Consider the following 23,008-nt stretch of genomic DNA (forward strand, 5'->3'; position numbering starts at 1 on the left):
AATCTTAATTTGACAAAATTTGAGTGTACTCAGTATCTGTTCTTCCTATAAACTCACAGATAGAGGTGAGATTTCATTTATTCTACCTCTCAATGGTATAAATTTCTTGAGGCTTTTTTAATTATAGTCCCATAATTCTTCTTTAGAAAAAGATAGATTCTGTATTACTTCTTTTATAAAGATCATCATAGAATCAATAAGTATCATACTAAATTCATTCTTCACATCAGCAGGCTCCTTTTCTGCTCTCTTATCCTGACAGCCTTTGCTGTACGACACCATCTGAGGTTGTTACTAAACCTTCAGCCTCAGGGTCCCCTAGCAACAGAAAGCCTTTTTCTTTCTCCCAACCAAAAAACATTAATTTGTAATAATCTCTAAAAACACAAGAAAGCATTCAGTCTGAGACATATGAAGTTAGCAATGAAAATGGTGAGTTACAAATAAAATTGGAAATAATTAAATTGTAGAAAAGTATTTTGCTTATGGATTTACACAAAGCTCCAGATGGTGATTTACTATATTCATCTCCAGATTAGCTAAATAAAGGCCAGGCCTTATGTCAGCCTGCACATGGCTTTAATGACTTTACCTTTATACTGCAAAAGGTTAAAGCTTTTAGTGCTATGTTTCAGAAGCCACATATAAAAGAAGCTTTATTGGATTAGGCTTCTGAGAAACAAAGTGATACACGCTAGGCATGTCCAGACATTAACAGTAATCAGAAGCCTCCTAGGGTTGCAAGCTTCCTTGGCTAAGGGTTGGGGTAAGTTATACTTGATTCCACCTAGAAATTATTTTTCTGTTACTAGATAAAAACACTGTCTAGCTGAGCACAACTACAAAGATCTCTAATTGTAATCATAACCATTTCTTTAACCAATTATTTTTATTCTCTACAAAACATTTTCACAAAATTGTCTCTGTCATTCGCTTAAGGATATTCATTCTGTTTGAATCAAGAACAAACTGTGATTTATATTCCTTGGATCTATAAAGAATATAATTTTCACCTCCTTTGAGAAACAAGATCTGGGGGATGTCTAGAAAATCTTTATTTAGTCATGAAGTACTTATGAATGCTTTCGATTTTTAAGGTTTTCCCTCATTGTCTGCCAGCATATACATAGGGTCATGAAATGTCAATTGCAAATGAAATTGTATGATTTTTCACAGTTTGTTTAGAAAAGATTTTGGCCATAAGTCTGCAGTACTCGTACTAGTTTTGTTGGAGGTGACGTTTATTCTCGTGTTAATGATCAAAATTTTTTCTACTCAATGACACTCTGAGGATAGTGTTTCCTTTTTCTGTGGTTGTTAATTTAACTTTTCTTACAATTTATCAAATATGATGATTTTTAACTACTTTACTGTGATTATTTTTGAAAAGAAAATATAAAGGTGTTTCACAGGTACAACACTCTTAACTTACTAATGCACTACCAATCTTATTTTATTATTTAGATGATTTATGGCTCAATAAGATTTATTAGTTCTATTTAAGTCATATGATTTTAACCAACTTACAATTTTTTAGTTTATTATTTAAATATTTCAGAAATCATGTATGTTGAACTATTTGGAATTACTTAGTATGGAATATTAAAATAATGGGCCATTGCTTAAAAGTTAATGTTATTTTCAAAGTTAATTAGATAATATTAGAAACTATTGATATATATGCTCATATCATATAGATGATATGAGTATATGTCTTTCTATCATTCTGCCTAAAATTATTAAATGTGAATTTTATAAATACATATGAAATGAATATTGAAGCATGCAACATATTGATATACATTATTTAGCAGTGCATTTTCATACCATATTTATATTATAAATTCTAACAAGTTTTTATTTAAAACTTAATACTTAGGTAATAATGATGTGGCTTATATTATTAGCAGAATTAAGAAAATACAACATTACTAGTGGATAAAGTGTGTTTTTATTGTCAACAAAATTGCAATTGTTAATAATTCAGATTTTTTAAAAATAATTCTGTTTTTTTCTAATTTTAATTGGCCAAAAATGGCCCTTCTAAACAAAAGTGTTTGTAACACTTTACTATTCAGAAATGAAAAGGGCATTGAGCTTGATTTAATCCTAATTAAAATAATTTTATAATTAGCGATAAATTTTATTCAATATTCAAGAACTCAAACACCAAACTATAAAGAGACTTCCATGTTTGCAGTATCCATAAATAAGTGACAGACAAAATTTGCATAATTTTCTCCATTTTAACCAACTAGAGAATAACTTGTGAGCATAGGGAACAAGCACAATGCCCCTCTATTCCACTGAATTACCAAAACCTAATACCAAGTTTTGATTTGGAAGCATTCAACAAATATTGAGTTAATACGTTAAAAAACAACACTGCATTGACTTACTTAGTTTCACTTCCCCTTCTGTAGTATCCTTAAAAACAATAACAAAAAACTTAGGCAAAAAGAGGAAAGGAACAATAGAAATAAAACATTTCTGGTGAAGAGTTGCCAACAGCCCTGAGCACATTAAGCACATTTCTGCTGTTCTATGCAGAAATTTTCCTCGTATGCAGCCCAGATTCTTTGACTTTGGCAAACTTCCTGCCCTAAATGGCAGTAGACAAATAGTTAATTGCCACCCTCAAGTGTCCTAAGTTGTCAGGAGGCTAACCATTTAATAATCTCAATGAAAATCATGTATGCTCGCAGAGGCTCATGGTAACTTTTGTGGTGTCCATTAACACTGGAGAAGGCAGTCTAATCATACAAGTCTTTTTGCTACCCCAAGTGATATAAATAAATGCCTATTGTACTTCTCTATTATTGAAATTTTAAAAGTGAAAAAAATGCCAATTTACAAAAGCATGCGTTCCCAGAGGAAATTCTATTTTCCAAGATAATAAAACTAACACTTTAGAAGCTACCCCTGGAAAATAATGCTGATGAAACAATTTTCATCTTTGAATGAACTGCAAGAAACAAAGATTAGAAAATTTGCCTTGGGCCATATTCTGGGTTTTGCCCCAAGAGGACTCAGAGAGTTCATCACTGTTCTATAAGATTTGGTGCATTTTACTTTCAGGGTTATGATTATTTCACCAAGTGCATTTTCTAATAATCAAAACAGTAGGTATTAAATTAATGGTGCTAACTAAAATTTCTGATGAAATAGAAGAAGTCTATTCTTGAATTATTATATTTTTTTTGGAAAGTGACTGAGAAATAAAATATAAACAAATATTAAATTATAATATTTGTTTATTTATATGCCAGTCTATTATTTTGTGACAAGAAATAGAACCACATCAAAGTCTAAAAAGGTGTATTATCCATCAAGCATACATTATTTTCTTGAAACAAGTAAATGTAAACCTGAATTAAAATTGTAACTGAAATTGTTAAATTTAGAACCTGAATCTAGAAAATATTAACTTAGCAAAGTAATCGAGCATGGACTCTGAAGTCAAACACTTTGGTTTAAGACTATTAGTTTGCCTTTCATTAGCTTTGCAGTTTTAGTAAATTAATTTTCATAAAATTGAGACAATTTTTATAAAATGGAGACAATTGTACACATCTCGTCTAGTTGAGGTTGAGGCTTACATAAAATATTGTATGTAATGTGCTATGCACTGTATCTGTGAATGGAGAACTCATTACATATTCAAGATTATGAGTTATCCTATGATTTGCATGCTGTATTACACAAAGAATGTTCAAAGAATCCACATGCACAGTGGTGGCCTATTTAATATTGGGTTTGTTCCAGTGGAGTGTTTTTATGTCAGTATTCCCTCCTTCTTAGAATCTGCTTGAAGACTCTGCCTAACGTTGCTTCCATGCCTCTTCTTTTCACCTTCCTTCTCAGGGAACCCCCACTTTCAATTCACTCAGTCCTTCTCCAGACATGTTAATACTGCATTTATCAGATTACAGCCAGATCTGACAGTCTTGGGTGACATCTTTGAAGCGACTTTGTAGCACCATGCCAATCCATTAAATAATGAATTTACAGTTAATTTTCAGAAACAATTCATTTCTCTCCTCAAGTTCTTGAGGAGAAGGTCATTAGATGTCCCAAATATCAATAATATACTTTACTTGAGGTAATGTCAATTCCTCACAATTTTAGCTCAAAATACTATTCAGACTTCTGAGCGCTTTCTTTCATTACTTCTGAAGTATTAATTTATCATTCATAGAGTTGTAACTTCAATGTAAATATAGATAATAGATAATTTTAATACTTTTAAATATAAATTTAATTTTATATGTAGAAAATAAATACATATGGAACAAATGTACTTTGCTCATACAAATTTTTGTAAGAAATATATTCTCAATAAAAATGTAATATTAGAATATAATCTATTTTATAGGTTAATATGCAATTATTAAAATGATTTACTAAACATATTATTTACATTTTAGTATAAAAATTTTGAAATTAGCAACTACATAGTTAAATTTATAAAAAAAGAATTATCACATATTTTCTTATTATCTATATCTATCCATGTATCTTTATATGTATCTGTTTATGGTTTATGTATCTATCTTCCTGTGTGTGTAAATATATATATATATATATATATATATATATATATATATGCATTAGTCAGACTTCTCCAGAGTAACAATATCAATAGGATATGTGTGTGTGTAGGTATAGGTGTTTATACACACAAACACATCCTATTCACATTTTATTAGTACTCTGTTTATGTATATACATAAACAGAGAAAGAGAGAGGAGAGACAGAGAGAGAGACTTTAAGGAATTGGTCTATGGGATTGTGCAGGTTGGCATGTCTGATATTTGCATTGTCGGCTGCTGGAGATATAGGCAAGGGTTAATGCTGCAGCTCTAATTGGAAGGCAATCAAGAGGCTGAATACTTTCCTTCTTAGAGGACCTCAGTCTTTTCTCTAAAAGCCATAAAGTTATCGGATGAGGCTCACTCACACTGTGAAAGGCGCTTTTCTTTACTCAAAGTATCTGATTTAAATTTTAATAACATCTAAAAAATTACTTTCAAAGCAACATCTAGACTGATGTTAGATAAAAAAGTGGATACTATGACACCATGGCCTAGCCAAGTTGACCCATAAAATTAGCCATCATTATATATATATATACACACACACACACACACACACATAAATATATATCTATGTATTTATACATTGCTTTATATATTTTATTTTATTATTCATTTATTTATTTTTTGAATGGAGTCTCACTCCATCACACAGGTTGGAATGCCCTGGCACTGTCTCTTCTCACTGCAACCACCACCTCCCAGGCTCAAGCGATTCTCCTGCCTCAGCATCCCAAGTAGCTGGGACCACAGGCAGGTGCTACCACTTCGGGTAATTTTTTGCATTTATAGTAGAGACGAGGTTTCACCATTTGGCTAGGCTGGTCTCAAACACCTGACTTCAAGTGATTCACTTGTCTGGGTCCCCTAAAGTGCTTGAATTACAAGGCATGAGCCACCGCATCTGGCCACCTTATGTATTTTATAAGCTAATCGGTTTTCTTGGTTATTACAGAAAATAAGTAAGCCAAGCATATCAAATTAGCATAAATACTGTCAGGAAGCTTAAAGAGCATTTTTTTGTTGTTCATAAACTACTACTTATATTGAAACACTGAAAATTAATGTAAAATTAAGAAGCATCAGCAATTACAGGTAACATGTAATGAGAAAAAAGTATTCTTTTATTTTTGAAAGAAAAAAATAAAGAAACAAAGTAGAGAAATATTCCCTCCAAAACATGGAAGAAATAACTGAGAACCAAGGAGGATATGGTAGAGCAGAAAACTGATCCTAATCTCCTGACTCCAGGGCAACGATGACTCATTAAACGCACCTTAGTCATTAGCCTACAGGGCACAACATGTTGAGATAGCTCGTTAAATATAAGTTTGGCTTCAGCTTGATACTTAAATGTCCAATACTACCTTTGTGGGTTTGCACTGAAGTCAGAAAATATGTTCAAGTATTAGAAGAATGTAGCTCAATCCCTTATGAAATATTTCTAAACTGTGATGAAATTACAAAGCTTCCTGTTCCAAAACTCTGTCTCTCTAAACACACACACACACACACACACACACACACACACACACACACACCCTGCATGTTCTAGGACCTGAGAAAACAGTGACAGATTAGATAACAAAGTCTGTGATTTTTGTTAAGCTTTTATTTTTGGAGAGGTATGAGGAAAAAAATCAACAAACAAACAAATGAGCAAGAAAATAACAAATAATAAAAGCTATGCAGATCATTCTAATAGGGTGAGAAGACATTGCCTGGAAGGGTATTTTAGACTGGGTAGTCAGGAAACATTGCAGTCCAAGGTAAAGTTTAAATTGATGTATTTGTAACAGTGCAAGAGTATTATTGGTCAGTTGTTTTAAAATAATCATGTGGTGGTTGTGTGAGTAGAATTAACTGCAGAGAGATGAGCAAATGTGAAGGAGGATGGTAATAGGGAAGCCAGAAAAATGGACAGATTTGTTTTCACTTTTCCCATGTTTTTTCTCCCCGTATTAATATGACTTCATTTCTTCTCAATGTTTGAATATTTATCCATTTGTGATTTATTTTGGCATAAGGAGTAAAATAGACATTTGTCTTATTTTATGCTCATAGGTAGTTTGTTGCCACAGTTCCATTTATTCAATAATGGAAGAATAATTTTAAATATTTTTATATTCATAGTCAAATAAATTTTCCAATATTCTTTGAGGAAGAAACACATTTTTAAAAAGTACAGGCAAGAATTTTTCTCCTGGATACACACTCCTGAGAAATTCTTGCGAAGATCTATGCAAAGATCTCTACAAAGATGGTGTATATGGCAATAGGGAGTTGAAAGCAACCTGTGTATCCATCTCCAGAAGAATGGATAAGTAAAATACAATAAATCACACTACGAGGTGCTGTAGAGCAATATGAAACAATAAACCAGAAATGTGACATGAATTGGTCCCAAAACGAGGCTAGATGAGTAAAGTAGGACAGAGATGGGATTTACAAAACCCTTAATGGAACTGAAAATACACAAAACCCACATCATATATTACAAGACTATATCTGTGCTGAAGAACATATAGCAAACATATTACAGATGGTTTCCTATGAAAGGAAGCAGATGGGATGGGGATTAAGAAATAAGAGACAACCTAGACATGAAATGGGCTTTGTGCTGATAGTGATATGTTAACAGTAAGAAGAAATGTAAGGTGCACTACAGTTTTAGACACGGCAAATGTAAAAAAGTATGCCTGAGGCTTAATGAATACAGTAAATATTATAACTCAATGTTATGCACCAGAGGTTAAATTTAAACTCTGAAAGAACTAGGATAAAGAAAAACATTTGGATCAATACAGCCATACAAATTAAATATGTTTTAAATGTTAAAATAATTAAAATGTAACACAGAATATTTAACATATGTGTAGCCACAGTATTCCCATTTGACCTTTGGATATTTCTGTTGTAGCCTACTTGATTCCTGGGCTTTGTTGTTTCCCAATTGTTAAAAGCATTTGCAGATTCTGTTTCCTAATGTCTTTACCAGTCTGTGTCTTTTGATTGGGGCATTTAGCCCATTTACATTTAAGGTTAATGTTGTTATGTGTGAATTTGATCCTGCCATTTTGATGCTAGCTGGTTGTTTTTCTCATTAGTTGATGCAGTTTCTTCCTTGTGTCTGTGGTCTTTACAATTTGGTATGTTTTTTCAGTGACTGGTACTGGTTATTCCTTTCCATATTTAGTGCTTCCTTCAGGAGCTCTTGTGAGGCAGGCCTGGTGGTGACAAAATCTCTCAGCAATTGTTTGTCCATAAAGGATTTTATTTCTTCTTCTTTTATGAAGCTTAGTTTAGCTAGATATGAAATTCTGGGTTGTAAATCCTTTTCTTTAAGTATGTTGAATATTGGCCCCCACTCTCTTCTGGCTGTAAGGTTTCTATCAGGAGATCCACTGTGAGTGTGATGGGCTTCCCTTTGTGGGTAACCTGACCTTTCTTTCTGGCTTCCCTTAGCTTTTTTTTTTTTTCATTTCAACCCTGGTGAATCTGATGATTATGTGCATTGGGGTTGCTATTCTCAAGGAATACCTTTGTGGTGTTCTCTGTATTTCCTGAATTTGAATGTGGGTCTGCCTTTCTAGGTTGGGGAAGTTCTCCTGGATAATATCCTGAAGGGTGTTTTCAACTTGGTTTCATTCTCCCCATTATATTCAGTTACAGCCATCAAATATAGATTTGGTCTTTTCACATAATTCCATATTTCTTGGAGGCTTTGTTCATCTCTTTTTATTCGTTTTTCTCTAAACTTGCCTTCTCACTTTATTTCATTGAGTTGATCTTCAATCTCTGATATCCTTTCTTCTGCTTGATTGATTCCGCTACTGAAACTTGTGTATGCTTCACAAAGTTCTGGTGCTGTGTTTTTCAGCTCCATCAATTCATTTTATGTTCTTCTCTATGCTGGTTATTCTAGTTAGCATATCATTTAACCTGTTTTCAAGGTTCTTAGTTTCCTTGCATTGGGTTAGAACATGCTCCTTTAGCTCGGAGAAATTTATTACCCACCTTCTGAAGCCTGCTTCTGTCAATTCATCAAACTCATTCTCCATCCAGTTTTGTTCCCTTGCTGGTGAGTAAGAGGTGTTTTGGTTTTTGATGATTTCAGCCTTTCTGCACTGGTTTCTTCCCATCTTTGTGGATTTATCTACCTTTGGTCTTTGAAGTTGGTGACTTTTGGATGGGGTCCTTGAGTAGACATCTTTTCTGTTGCTGTTGAAACTATTTCTTTCTGTTTTTTAGTTTTCCTTTTCACACAACGGAATACTGTGTAGCCATAAAAAAGGATGAGTTCAGGTCCTTTGCAGAGACATGCATGATGCTGGAAACCATCATTCTCAGCAAATTTATGCAAGAACCTAAAACCAAACACTGCATGTTCTCATTCATAAGTGGGTGCTGAACAATGAAAACACATGGACACAGAGAAGGGAACATTACACACTGAAGCCTGTTGGGGGATGGGGGGCTAGGGGAGGGATAGCAGGCGGTGGGGGGATTGGGGAGGGATAACATTAGGAGAAATACCTAATGTAGATAATGGGGGGATGGATGCAGCAAACCACCATGGCATATGTATACCTATGTAACAATCCTGCACGTTCTGCAAATGTACCCCAGAGCTTAAAGTATAATTTTAAAAAATGACTTCCCACTTTTTTTCATGTCACTGCCACAGTATTAATTTACGCCCCGATTGTCTGTCACTTGGATTATTGCTGTGACTTCCTAACTGGTCTTCCAGAGTCTGGTCTTGTGAGCAACTCTGATGCTATATGATCTCTCCAAAATGTGATTATTTAACTCCTTTTCATAAATTCCTGTGATGTTTTTGTGTTATTTTAAGGGAATAATACAAACTCAGTGTGGTTTGTTCATGGCCTTCATTACTGTCTTTCATTAGGACTGGCCCTTTCCATATTTTACCATTAACCTCCTTTATTGTCAGTCCAGCTCTTGGGCTTCCTGTCATTTTAAAGAAGGATGTTCATGTTTCCCTCTTGACTCTTTGCTGATTAGTACCCAAGTAGCTAAAAATCTCCATGCCTGAGGATTGATAGATTACCCAGATCAGGTTATCTTGCAGTGCTATAAATGATCATGTTAGATTGTTTCTGTGAAATCTGGTACATGACTACTACTTGTTTCTGTTGGCTTATTTGTTTCCCTATCTCATTGTGAACTTGTTCAAAGTAAGGTCTACATCTTTCTTTTTTTTTCTTTTGGAATTGCCATTGCCCAGTATGGTATATAATATTGAGTGAAATTTGACAAATATTTATTCAGTAAGGAAAATTCATAATGAGTTTCCATTTTTAATTATAAGTAAAGTAAGCTTTCATAATTTTGATAAAAAGACTTGTAAAGAGGAATAAAATTACATGAAGCTTCCTCATTTTAAACACAAATAAGCATCCAAAGTATTGTGACCGGGTTTTGGGGTGCCAGAGAGGTACAGCTCACCCGAGAGAATGTTGTAGGTTCTTGGTCTCCTGCTCCCCCAAGAATGAGAGAGGGGACCATGGCATGTGCACTTGTAAAGTAAATACCAGACCCCAGAAAAGTTTTTGCAGAAAATGATTTATTTATATAGAGAAAGAGAAAAAGGAGAAGGAGAGAAAGAAATAGCTAACTCTCACACTGAGTGAGAGAAAGAAAAGCCACTCTTACAGAGTGAGAAGGGTTCCCTGAGGGGGACAACCAGAGAAGGAAAGCTCCTCTCACACTGAGTGAGAGAATCCAGAAAGATGGAATCCAGGAGAGGAAAGACAGCTTCCACACTGAGTGGAAGGGAATTGACAGAGAGAGATGGAGTTTAGGAATGGAAAAGCAGCTTCCACGAGGGTGGAAGGGGACCGCAGAGGGGGAGAATCTGCCTGGATGAGGGAGGAAGAGACTTTTAACCTGGGAGTAATTCCCTCTTTCTCCAAGTCCCTTGGCCAACGAAAAGAGTTCCCTTAAACTTCAGCTTGAGTAATGGACATTTGGTTCTTCCGCTTGAGTAATTGACATTTTGTTTTTCCAGCGTGTGTGATAATTTAAAACAGAGACCATTAAATCTCCCAGATGAAGAGAGATGGGAGGGGGGCCATGGCACTGGGAAGTTCTTGCCCTTGAAACTACACGCCCTTGTGGACCCAGAAAGCGAACACATTCCCTCAATCCCCCTTCTCAACAGGAGAGTTCAACTTCTTTTGGAACACAGGTGTCCATCACTATTTAACTACTTCCTGCTGAAATAGGGTGTAGAAGGGGCCCTGAAGTTGAGGTTTCCTCCAGAGGAGAGCATTTCAGGGGTGCAGGTTGATCCTGAGGTCCACGATAAAGCTCACAAGCCAAGGACATCCGGGGTTCCAGCGGCAGGATTATTTGTGACCTTATGGTTCTATAAGAAACGAACGTGACAAGGTGGTTAAAGATGAGCGTCCCAGAGGCCAACAAATATAGAATGATTATAAATGAATCTAGGAGAGAATAGAGCCTGGACAGTCTGTTGTTAAACAAGCTTCACAATACTGTTTCTGGAAGATTTTTAGCCCTGTGTTTGATTGATTCCTGTGTGTGTGTGTGTGTGTGTGTGTGTGTGTGTGTGTGTGTAACTATGTTTAAAACAACACTTAATGGGTTTACAAAATTAGCAGCATTTTCCTAGAAAGAGACAGATTCCCTTTTCACTATGAAAGGGATAATCGGAGTTTGAGAGATAGCAAAGTTGAGGATTATAGTCCTGTTAATGCCAGGATATAAATTAGACTTATGCATGGTTACTTTCCTGGGGATTTTGTTGGAAGAGCAGGTGCAGATCCTCTAATAACTTGCAGGCGTATGAAGGGTTGATTCCTGGAACTTTAGACTGCAGAGTGGAGGATCTATGAATTTCTTCGGAGGTGTCCAAGGCTTCAGCGAAGAGTGATGAATCCATGAGTTGATTTCCACCACCTTAACTGCCATTGGTGTAGACAGAATAACTGAAAATGGCCCTTCCCAGGATGGGCCTGGAGAGGGAGAGTCTGAGGGGAGAGATTTAACAAGCACGAAGTCTCTAGGGCAGGAGAGAAAATGTTAAGAAAAATTGGTAAAAATATTTACATAGGAAGTAAATCTAATTCATGAATAGCAAATAAAGCTTGTGCTGAATCAAAAGTGAAAACTCTGATAATTTTGTTTTAGTTATTGACCGATTTGAAGAAGTACCCATTATGTTGGTGTATCAGTTTTGAAAAGAAATTATAGGAAGTAATCTGTTTTTAATACTATTAAGAATACTGATTCTTTAATTTTTCTCATGGAGATCCACGTTTAATGCTTTCTGTGGATAATTTTAGAAAAAAAAAGTAAACTTCTAGAATTAACTACCAAACACTGTCCTGATGCAAAATCATAGAATTTTAGTAAGGAAAGGTATATGAGGAAGTTAAAGGATAATGTGTATAGACACCTGCAGCATGTCAATGTTTTGACAATTCATGTAATAAGAACCGGAAGGTGCAGTGAAATTCACAAAAACAGTAGTGCACACCACAGTTGTGGGAGAACACTCAGAGGAAGATGTGATATAACATCTGTGTTAAATAGAATCTATCTGAATTAGATAGAATACAATTCCTAAATGCATTCTTCATTTTTTTAGCATCCTAAAAATAAATGTGGATACTTTTCATCAGTTCATATCTCTTGACAATTTATAAATCAAGAAAAAGTCATACATTGTTGATATACCCTATAGTTTGTCTTTAATCTACGCATTATTAATATTATCAAACCCACTGGTATTTTGAGTTAGCTGCAAATACTTTTATTAGAGAATGTTGAAGAAATTTACTGCATTGTAACAAAAACTTCATTAAATCTCCATGGTTTCTATTAATATTCAAAGTTTATGCTTTCTTATTTAAGCAATAAAAATTTTATGGATTTTAATGCAAGTCATCTATCTATGTACAGAAGATAAATATTTATTTATGTCAGTGCTTAGGAAGGCAACTATTCTTTATGTATAATAATGCACCTTTGCAAGACAAATATTTCCCAGACATATTATTTGAAATAATACCTTCCATCCCCAAGAGTCTGACCTAAACCATATCCCTCTCCCTCCCACTCAGAAACACATAAATATTACCTGACAGTGTTTCACAGGAAGTTCATGAGATAGGCAAGTCTTTAAGCCACTCTTTATGAAATAAATGTCCTATTTGTTACTTTGCATATTTTGCACTAATTGTGATAGTACAGCAGCTTTGAAATGTCACATATTGGCTTCATTTTTAGGCTCTGAAAATGTCTTCTCGTGCCTTATAAACTGTGACTAGGGATGCAATTTATTAAGCAATGGGCATACTGACAGGCTGTGACTAAGATAGATGAAATGCCGTGATGATTTCATGTCTTCATTAACATATGCTTGTTATTGGTTCCATAGTCTAATTTTATAACTTCACAAGCCAGGCCCTTTCTACATTTAGATTAGTTGTTTTTAAATTCTAAATGCCTCAGGCCCGATCATTTGATGAGAATTCATAAAGTGAAAAAATACTTTTGGCATTTTCTTCTATTTTTAAGCTTGATTGAAAAGAATGCTTCTGTCAGAAGTAAAATGCAGAGCTGTCGTGTTTTTTTCTGTGGGCTTGCAAACATTTAGCTATTTTGTTTACAATGAGTCTCATAAGGTTAGAAAATCAAATTGATAGATGATCAATGTCAGATCTATTGAAAGACTGCCTGTGCAAACAGAATCCAAGATCAAACCCCAACTGGTCGCTCAAGCCCTGATGATTATGTGTACATTGTAAAGCATGCCTGCAGTGAACACTTATTGTAAAAGTCACCTTGGTGTAAATATGCACTTAACATGAATTTTACATTAGCTTGTGAAGAATAGTTTTAAAATGTCTGAAGTATATATGATGAAGTAGCTATTCATCATGACAAACATTTTTCAACTTTTTAACCTGTATCATTTGAATTATTAGAGACTGTAAATTATGATAATTTTAAAACTAAGAGACAAAACATACATTTTTATCCAAAGTAAATTTATCATTATATGTATATGTATGCACACACACAAACACGTACATAAAACATATATGTCAGAATATATGTGAGATATAAATGCCTCAGAATATGTGTGATCTGGCTGCTGTTTGAATTTTTTATCTATCTAATCTTTTCATGCCTTTGTTATCCTAACAAAAACCAGGCTAAGTTACAAAATTCAGTGTGGTGTATTTTAAAAGTAAAGACATATAGTATTCTATAGCTCTTATCTCTTTTATTTTGAGATGGAGTCTTATCTGTTACTCAGGCTGGAGTGCCGTGGTGCGATCTCAGCTCACTACAACCTCCATCCCCCGGGTTCAAGCAATTCTCCTGCCTCAGCCTCCCGAGTAACTGAGATTATAGGTGCCTGTCACCACGTCTGGCTAATTTTTTTATTCTTAGTAGAGATGGAGTTTCATCATCTTGGCCAGGCTGGTCTTGAACTCCTGACCTCATGATCCACCCACCTTGGCCTCCAAAAGTGCTGGGAGTATAGGCATGAACCACTGTGCCTGGTCATCTTTTACCATAATTTTATGTATTTTTATATAATTGAGAATTTGAAGATGTTTCAATATTCTTAGCTCCCCTTATACTTTCCATTAATTTTTTTTATTTAACAACCTAACATCAAAAAGAGAGAAAGAGGTTTGTAATAAATGGCAGCAACTAAGAAAACCATTAAAAGCAATCACACAAAATGAATAAATGTACAGTAGTTCATTCTTAAAATAAATGATTAAAACAAGCTCAAAATTACTAACTTTAAAAATTGTCTAATATCCATATAGCACATTTATGTAATATAGTTTGAAAACAGTAAATTGTGTTTTAGAATGTTTGCATTTTAAACCAAATATTGTAAAATAAATAAAGATGTTTAGATAAATAATATAGAATTTTTTAACAAGGAGTATGACATATTTAAATATATATCTGAGAATTTGCCAGAAAATGTTTAATAAGAATAGGCATATTGGCTCAGAAACCAAGGTCGGTAGTTTTGAAAAATACAACAGAATATAACTTTCATCTCGATATTCACTACTGCAGGCAGAGGAATCTTTGTTTTATAGGATTGCTGAGTTGGAGAGAGACCTGTTAGATCACTTTTTATATATTCTCCTGCCAAAATAAGATAGATCATTTCCTCTAATCCCAGCTGAATTCTAGGATTTCATATGACTTTAGAATAACTATTTTAGACCAAATTTGAGTAAAATGCTCAAGTTGCAGTTAACTTGTCATTTCTCAACACTATAAATACAGAATCATGTGTGGTTTTGTATGTGTTTGAATATTCACAGGACACAGAATAGCCAAATTGCTACTTTGTAATTATATAACTATGTTTATATAGCTTCATACTTGACTGTAGTTTTCTATAAAAGTCAGCAGAAAATCAACTTTTTGACAGAGCTGTATTACCTGTATGTGTATGTATTTATAAAAATGACACAGTAGAAATAAAGTTATGTTTAGATATAACATTGCTAAGGTAGAAAGGCAAAGTAAAAAGAATAACAATTATTGACTCCTTGATTTTTAATAGGAATCAACTTAACATGACTGTCACCTAACTTCCTCTTCCTTTTTCCTTCACTGACTTCTACCATCCTCCTCTTTTCCCACTGAAAACCATTTATCACATGACACATGAAGAAAAATCAAAAGATTACATTGGATCTGAGGTATATATTAAATTAACATCCAATCAATGATGTAGAATTTCTCAGAGTACCTGCAGTTTAACAACATAGAATTGTGTTTTAATTCCACTCCTTACTAGTTATATACCTTCTGAGAGTTTCAGGAAATATTGTTAATACTACTGTAATATTATTGGTCATAATCTTACCAGGCAAGAGTGATAAATACCATGAGTTACCTCTTCTTTAATTCTACAATCTGTACTCAACTTTTCCCAGAGGTTGGTATTTTAAAATTATTACACACATAACTCTCGTTGAAAATTTCTCAGTGGTGCCTAATCATTTAAGAAACAAAATAGACACTTATTTCTAAGTACATGAACACCTATTTGCCTTTGCATATCGTATTTCAATATTACTGAACAATATGTAATTTTCTTATGAAATTTATATTTTTTGCAAATTGTTGCCTGTGCTCTCTCTCAACTCTTTCTAAGCTTTCAGGTCTTACTTCAAATTCTCCTTCATTTTGAAAATTTTTATGACTTTATTCAGGGAGATTAAAGAATTTTCTCTCTTATTTAGTCATTATATCAAATTTTATATTTAATAATTTTTCTTATGCACTGCTCTCTTTTCTTGAGATTATTAAATACTTTAATGGAAGAAAATGTACATTTTCCTTTGTGTTTCCAATCTAACATAGCAGAACAAACTATTGGTAAATAGAAATGGCTAAGGGTTTTACAAACTTTTCTTATTATTTTTTTTTAATTCCACAACAAGCCGATGGTATACCTCATTGCTAGTTAACATCATTTTACACAAGTTCATCAATTTGCAGAAGGTCAAATAACCAGTTAGTGTTCGATCTGAGATTCCAAGTCAGGCAGTCTGACCCTGGAAATTATACTGTTAATTATATTATTATAGTAACATGATCATCTTCAACACTGCTGATTACACAAGGGCAATCTCTGCTTAGAAATTATAACCAAGAAGGAATAATTTAGCTTAAATGCAAATGTTTGTCTTTTTAAAAATATACCTGAAGAAAGTTTGTTTTAACAATCACCAAAAACATTAAGTTGTATCACAATTTCAAGAGACAAGAAAAGATATCTGAAGAATCAAATAGCAATATTGTTAAACTCCATAAGATTTACTGAATTTAAAAATATTTACATACTAATGTATGCAGAGTGCATATGTTTTATTATACAGAATTTTTAAACAATTATTTTCAGTTATAGAACAAAATTTCTGTCTTGTATTGATCTTAGATATTGTCTGCTTTCTTCATCCTCCTTGTAAGGGTTCTGTATTCATCAGGTTACTATAGCATCAACATCAGGACATTATTAAAAGTAGTAAACACTAAAGCAATTAAACTTAAAATAAAGGTCTAGGACAACCATTATGGAACTGTGCAAGCAGAGATAGGTGCTTAGATTTCTCTATTGACCATTTTTTTACTCTTGTGAGCCATTATTACACAAGACTCATAGGATCTTCCAGCTCTCATTGCATTTACTTCTTGTCCTTTTTTAAAAAATTCAAATGGATTTTGTGAACTCAGATGCATAAAAGCAATTTATTACTCCTCCTGTCATCCTTTCCTAATTTTCTCTGTCACTATCTTTGTACTTAATATTCTAGAATTTTCCAAATCTTAATACTTCTCTAATATTAAGTATCACACTAGTGACTTCTGCAGGTTTTATTTCAAAACAGTTTTTTTTAGAACCTCATTTCGAAAATCAGGATGATACTATCAAATGCGTCCCTAAAAAGCCAAACATCCTCCTTTCTCTTGCATTTGGTAAACCACCACCGGTACAGTTTTGTTGTAACTATGGCTCAAGAATTAAAAGAAAAAAAAAAAGAAGAAGAAGAAATGAAAAGAGAAGACTGTTTGCTTTTGAGGGACGTGCTCCAACCAGAGCTCTCAATTCCTAAATGTTTCCTTCATTTTTACAAAGTTCCAAGCTATATAAACTTAACTCAAAATTATACAACAACATAAATGCATTGTAGAATATATAAGGAAAAAATGGAAGAAAAGAGAGGAAAAAGGAAGGGAAGGAAGAAAAAAGAAAGAAAACATAAGAAGTAAGGCTGGAGAGAGAAAAGGAAGAGAAGGAAGTTTTAGGGAGTACAAGTGCAGTATTATTATATGTCTCTATTGTATAGTGGTGAAGTCGACGCTTTCAGTGTAAATGTCACCCAAATACTGTACTTTGTACCCATTTGTAGTTTCCCATTCCTCACCTCCCCACTTTCCAAGTCTCCTATGCCTATTATTCCACTCTCTATGTCTGTGTGTAGACATTATTTAGCTCTAACTTACAAGTGAAAATATGCAGTATTTGACTTTCTGTATCTGACTTTGTCACTTGGTATATTTTGCCTCCAGTTCCATCTAAAAAAACACAATTTTATTCTCTTTTATTCCTGAGTAGTATCCCATGGTCTGTATTTGCGTGTACATATTTTCTTTATCCAATCATCCATCGACGGACCCTTAAGCTTATTTCATATCTGCAATTGTGAAAAGTGCTGCAATAAACATGCAAGTGCAGGTATCTTATAATGGTACCAAAACAGATATATAGTCCAATGGAACAGAACAGAGGCCTCAGAAACAGTGCCACACATCTACAACCATCTGATCTTTGAGAAACCTGACAAAAACAAGCAATGCAGAGAGGATTCCTTATTTAATAAATGATGCTGGGAAAACTGGTTAGCCTTATGCGGAAAACTGAAACCGGACCCCTTTCTTACACCCTAAACAAAAATTACTCAAGATGAATTAAAGACTTAAATGTAAGACCTAAAACTATAAAAACCCTAGAAGAAAACCTAGGCAATACCATTCAGGACACAGGCATGGGCAAAGACTTCATAACTGAAACACCAAAAGCAATGGCAACAAAATGCAAAATTGACAAATGAAATCTGATTAAACTGAAGAGCTTTTGCACAGCAAAAGAAACTATCATCAGAATAAACAGGCAACCTATAGAATGGGAGAAAATTTTTGCAATCTATCCATCTGACAATGGGCTAATATCCACAATCTACAAAGAACTTAAACAAATTCACAAGAAAAAAACAAATAACTCCATTAAAAAGTGGGCAAAGAATATGAACAAACACTTCTCAAAAGAAGACTTTTATGAGGCCAACAAACATATAAAAAAAGCTCATCATCACTGGTTGTTATAGAAATGCAATCAAAACCACAATGAGATACCATCTCATGCCAGTTAGAATGGCCATCATTAAAAAGTCAGGAGACAACAGATGCTGGAGAGGATGTGGAGAAATAGGAACACTTTTACACTGTTGGTGGGAGTGTAAATTAATTCAACCATTGTGGAAGACACTGTAGCAATTCCTCAAGGTTCTAGAAATAGAAATACTATTTGACCTAGCAATCACATTATTGGGTATGTAACCAAAGGATTATAAATCATTCTACTATATTTTATTATTTTATTATTGCAGCACTATTTACAATAGCAATGACTTAGTACCAACCCAAATGGCCATCAATGATAGACTGGATAAAGAAAATGTATCACATATATACAATGGAATACTATGCAGCTATAAAAAAAGGATGAGTTCGTATTCTTTGCAGGGACATGGATGAAAATGGAAACCATCATTCTCAGCAAACTGACACAAGAACAGAAAGCCAAACACCTTATGTTCTCATTCAAAACTGGGAGTTGAACAGTGAGAACAAATGGACACAGGGAGGGGAACATCACACACTGGGGCCTGTTAGGGGGTGGGGAGCAAGGGGAGGGATAGCATTATGAGAAATAGCTAATGTTGATGTCCAGTTGATGGGTGCAGCAAACCACCATGGCACGTGTATACCTGTGTAACAAACCTGCACGTTCTGCACATGTACACCAGAACTTAAATTATAAAAAATAGTAGATTTTCTAAAAAAAAAAAATCATATAAAGTTGAAAACAGGATGAAGTAGTAAAATACCTATGTTATTATTAAACATATCTATATGAATATGTATCACAGCAATTCAAAGTAAAAAAGGATAACTTTTTCTACTTTTCAATTTACCTTAATTTTTACACATAATCTTTATGAGTTTATTTTTAGAATCTTTCTACATAGAGGTTTATTTAGCGCTGGAAAAGTGAGGTGGTAATTTATTATAAAAAGCAGAAAAATAGGGAGTTATTTGACCTTGATATGTGCCTAACTTATTCAGATTTTTTTCTATTGTCATTCACTTCAGCATATGTCATATTTAAAGCTGGAAATTTCCAACTGAACTGTTAGGTTTATAGATCCTGAAATATTATTTTGAGTTTATGTCTTTTTTTCTTGCATATATAACCTTGCATTTTTAGTATGTAATTTTTCAAATAGTGATGTATTCTTTTTAAGTAGTCTCAATGCTACTGCTCATAAAGTATTCAGTTGCATTTTTTATGCTTTAAAGATGTATAAATTTAAATCTGTATATTCGTTGGTTTCAAAAACACAAGAGCAATGATAATATGGCTAATGTATCATTTATCACTCATGCGTGAAACAAGCCTAGGTATAAATGCGTGACTAAAGAATACATTGTCCCTTTTATTTCTATAGAATAATTATACTTCTAATACTTTAAATTAAAAATAACATTTTGTATTCTAATAAAATCTATTTAAATAGCTTGTAACATTTTTAAAAGCTCCCTTTCAATTATTCATGTTATCACTAAGCCCCATCAATTCTAGCTTCCAGTGAGTACTTCTTAAGTTTTGCCAGTGTCAATACCCAACTTCATGTATTCATCATCTCTCACCTCATGTGTTATAATAACTTCTTCATTGGTCCTGTTTATGTATACAGCACATGGCTACTACTGGCCTATTAGAAAAAAAATTCAGATGGTAAAACTTTCTTGTTTTAAAAATACCACATTACCCAAGGGATAAATAAGAATTCCTTACAATGATATTTTAAAATTTATTTGTATTTATCTTTCATTGTGTAGTTTCTTTAACAAACATATGAATCCTCCTACCCTCCCCATTTATGTGTGTGCATATGTTGTATATGTGTGTCTCTATATATCTGTATGTGTGTGTGTGGTAACACAAGCACAGAAGCATACCCATGCATAATCACATAATCACATCAACTCCACTATGTATGCTCCCTTACTGTGTGATCAATGAGCCATCAGAACACCACAGATAAAATAATAGTTTCTAAAAAAAATGGCATTTTATCCACAAGCAGGAGCTGCCTTAAAAGAGAAAATAAAAATAAAGAAAAAAATGGCATTGCAATAAATGGTTTTTGACCTTGGAGGAGGATTTAATGTAAGTCTTTTCTGTTCCAGATTAGATTTTTCAAGATGCAGAGGTAGACACTGGCATTTATTTTATTTTATTTTATTATACTTTAAGTTCTGGGGTACATGTGCAGATCATGTAGGATTGTTACATAGGTATACACATGCCATAGTGGTTTGCTGCATCCATCACCCCGTCACCTACATTAGATGTTTCTCCTAATGTTATTCCTCCCCAATTCCCTCACCCCCAGCTATCCCTCCCCTAGCCCCACCACCCCCCAACAGGCCCCAGTGTGTGATGCTCCTCTCCCTGTGTCCATGTGTTCTCATTGTTCAACACCCACTTATGAGTAAGAACATGTGGTGTTCGGTTTTCTATTCTTGTGTCAGTTTACTGAGAATGGTGGTTTCCAGCTTCATTCATGTCCCTGCAAAGGACCTGAACTCATCCTTTTTTATGGCTGCATAGTAGTCCATGGTGTATATGTGCCACATTTTCTTTATAAAGTCTATCATTGATGGACAGTAGTATTAATTAAAGGCTTGTAGCATTGTCTTCTGTGGAAGAGCCAGGAAGAATGCCAGAGAAAATGGGCTCTGATACAGTCTAAATGCAGACCTCTAGGTATACAACTAGAAAAGAAAGGACTAAGTTTTCAGTTTGTTTGTATGTTTGTTTTATACCTGCATCTGGCTATCATTAGATGTGGGGTGACACTGGGAAGAACATAATCTTTGTCAGGGCAACATTCTTCAGGTGGAACAATTTCTGAAGTTGAGGAAGAACTGGAAACAAGCTTTCAATGCACTTCCAGCAGCTGGGGGGATAAGTTCTTTAGTCTTGAAAGGGGATCTGGAAAGAGCACCATATGGTCTTCTGTACTTACCCTAGAGCAGTGACCAAATATATTTGATTGGAATTTAATGTTTGGAATATTGAGTATTGAAAACATTGACATTTTAAAGAGAATATATTATAAACATTGTTGTACCTTCTAGATGTGAATGACTCATTCAGTATATAAAATATATAGAAGGAAAATATGAAATTTGGATATATTAACTGCCTTCTCTCACATACACATGGAGACACAAATTTCACTGTAACTGAAATAAAAAGAGGTTAAAACATAACAAAAAGAGAATATTGAGGCAAATATGTGAAACGATTAATACTCTTGCAGCTGGTATATTGAACAGGGAATGGAGGTTGATCTCTGTAGAATATAAACAGGAAAATACTTAACTCCTCTCCAGACCCTGCCTTCAATTATACTCTAGTAAATTCTTTTTGCTGAACCCTAAATCTATCTATTGGCTTTCCAATCAATTTCAATTAAAAGGAAAATTTTATTATGGTAATTCTGACACATTCAGTCATTAAAATGTCTAGTTTATATAAACGAAACTTCAATTTGACATCACAGTCATAGCTTCTTTCTTCCCAGCACAGACTTGATTCTTGATTCTAGGTTTAAGAAACAATAGAGGAAGTGAGCAAAGGGATTAGAGAAAAAATGCTGCTGAAATATGGCCATTGATAGCTCTATGTGTCCACCATCCAAATAGAGGCTCTTCTTTATGTATCAGGCTTGCTGTTTTTTGGAAGTGCTAGAGGGACTTGGTCGCTACTCAGCTGTCTAGTATACACTATGCCCCTATAGAGTGACCCATGCAAAAACATCACTTCCGTATCTTATTACTCTCACTCTAGCCCTATTATGAGTTGAGCTACATGAAAATAACAGGAGTCAAACTATTATCCACATTGTCTCCTCAGGCCATAGAAGTCTTATACATCCTTAGGCTGCCAAGTGATGTAAGAAAACCAAATACTATCTGCTTTCATTCATAAATTGGAGCTAAACATTGAGTACACATGGACACAAAGAGAGGAACAATAGACACTGAGGCATATTTCAGGGTGGAGGGTGGGAGGTGGGAGCAGGGTGAATATAAAAAAAGATCTACTTATCAGATACTATGCTTATTACCTGGGCAATGAAATAATACGTACACCAAAACCTCATGAGACCCAATGTATTCACATACCAAACCTACCCATGTATCCCTTAAACCTAAAATAAATGTTGGAAAAAAAGACACATGTTTAACTGCTTACCCCTCTCTCCTCACCTTACCATGGGAAGTATCTCAAAACAGACTGCCGCTTTTAAACTTCTCCAGTGGAAAGCTGCCTCTAGGTTCATGTATATTACCAAATTCTCTAGAACATACACAAAAGTCTATCAAAAACTCACGCTACACTCCATTTCTGTACCGTATGGAGTCTGTAAATTTCTGTGGCTCAACAAAGATTGTTTGAGAAAGAAGGTGCTGGCAGGTGTCCTCTCTACACTCTTTTGAACATGCT

At 34.2% G+C, this 23,008-nt stretch overlaps 1 protein-coding gene across 1 annotated transcript in view; it reads left to right on the top strand.

The window, feature by feature from the left end:
• The first annotated feature begins 682 nt into the window (after positions 1-682).
• The window catches only part of EYS (eyes shut homolog), a 2,025,572-nt gene continuing 2,003,246 nt past the window's right edge, over positions 683-23,008 (top strand). Inside the window, 1 exon segment of the mRNA XM_021676159.2 lies at positions 683-766. The gene's annotated coding sequence lies outside the window, so the exon portion shown is untranslated.

This window comes from Aotus nancymaae, unplaced genomic scaffold (assembly GCF_030222135.1).
Source record: "Aotus nancymaae isolate 86718 unplaced genomic scaffold, 86718_ANA_hifiasm-v0.15.2.pri h1tg000040l, whole genome shotgun sequence".
In the NCBI taxonomy this organism is placed as follows: Eukaryota; Metazoa; Chordata; class Mammalia; order Primates; family Aotidae; genus Aotus; species Aotus nancymaae.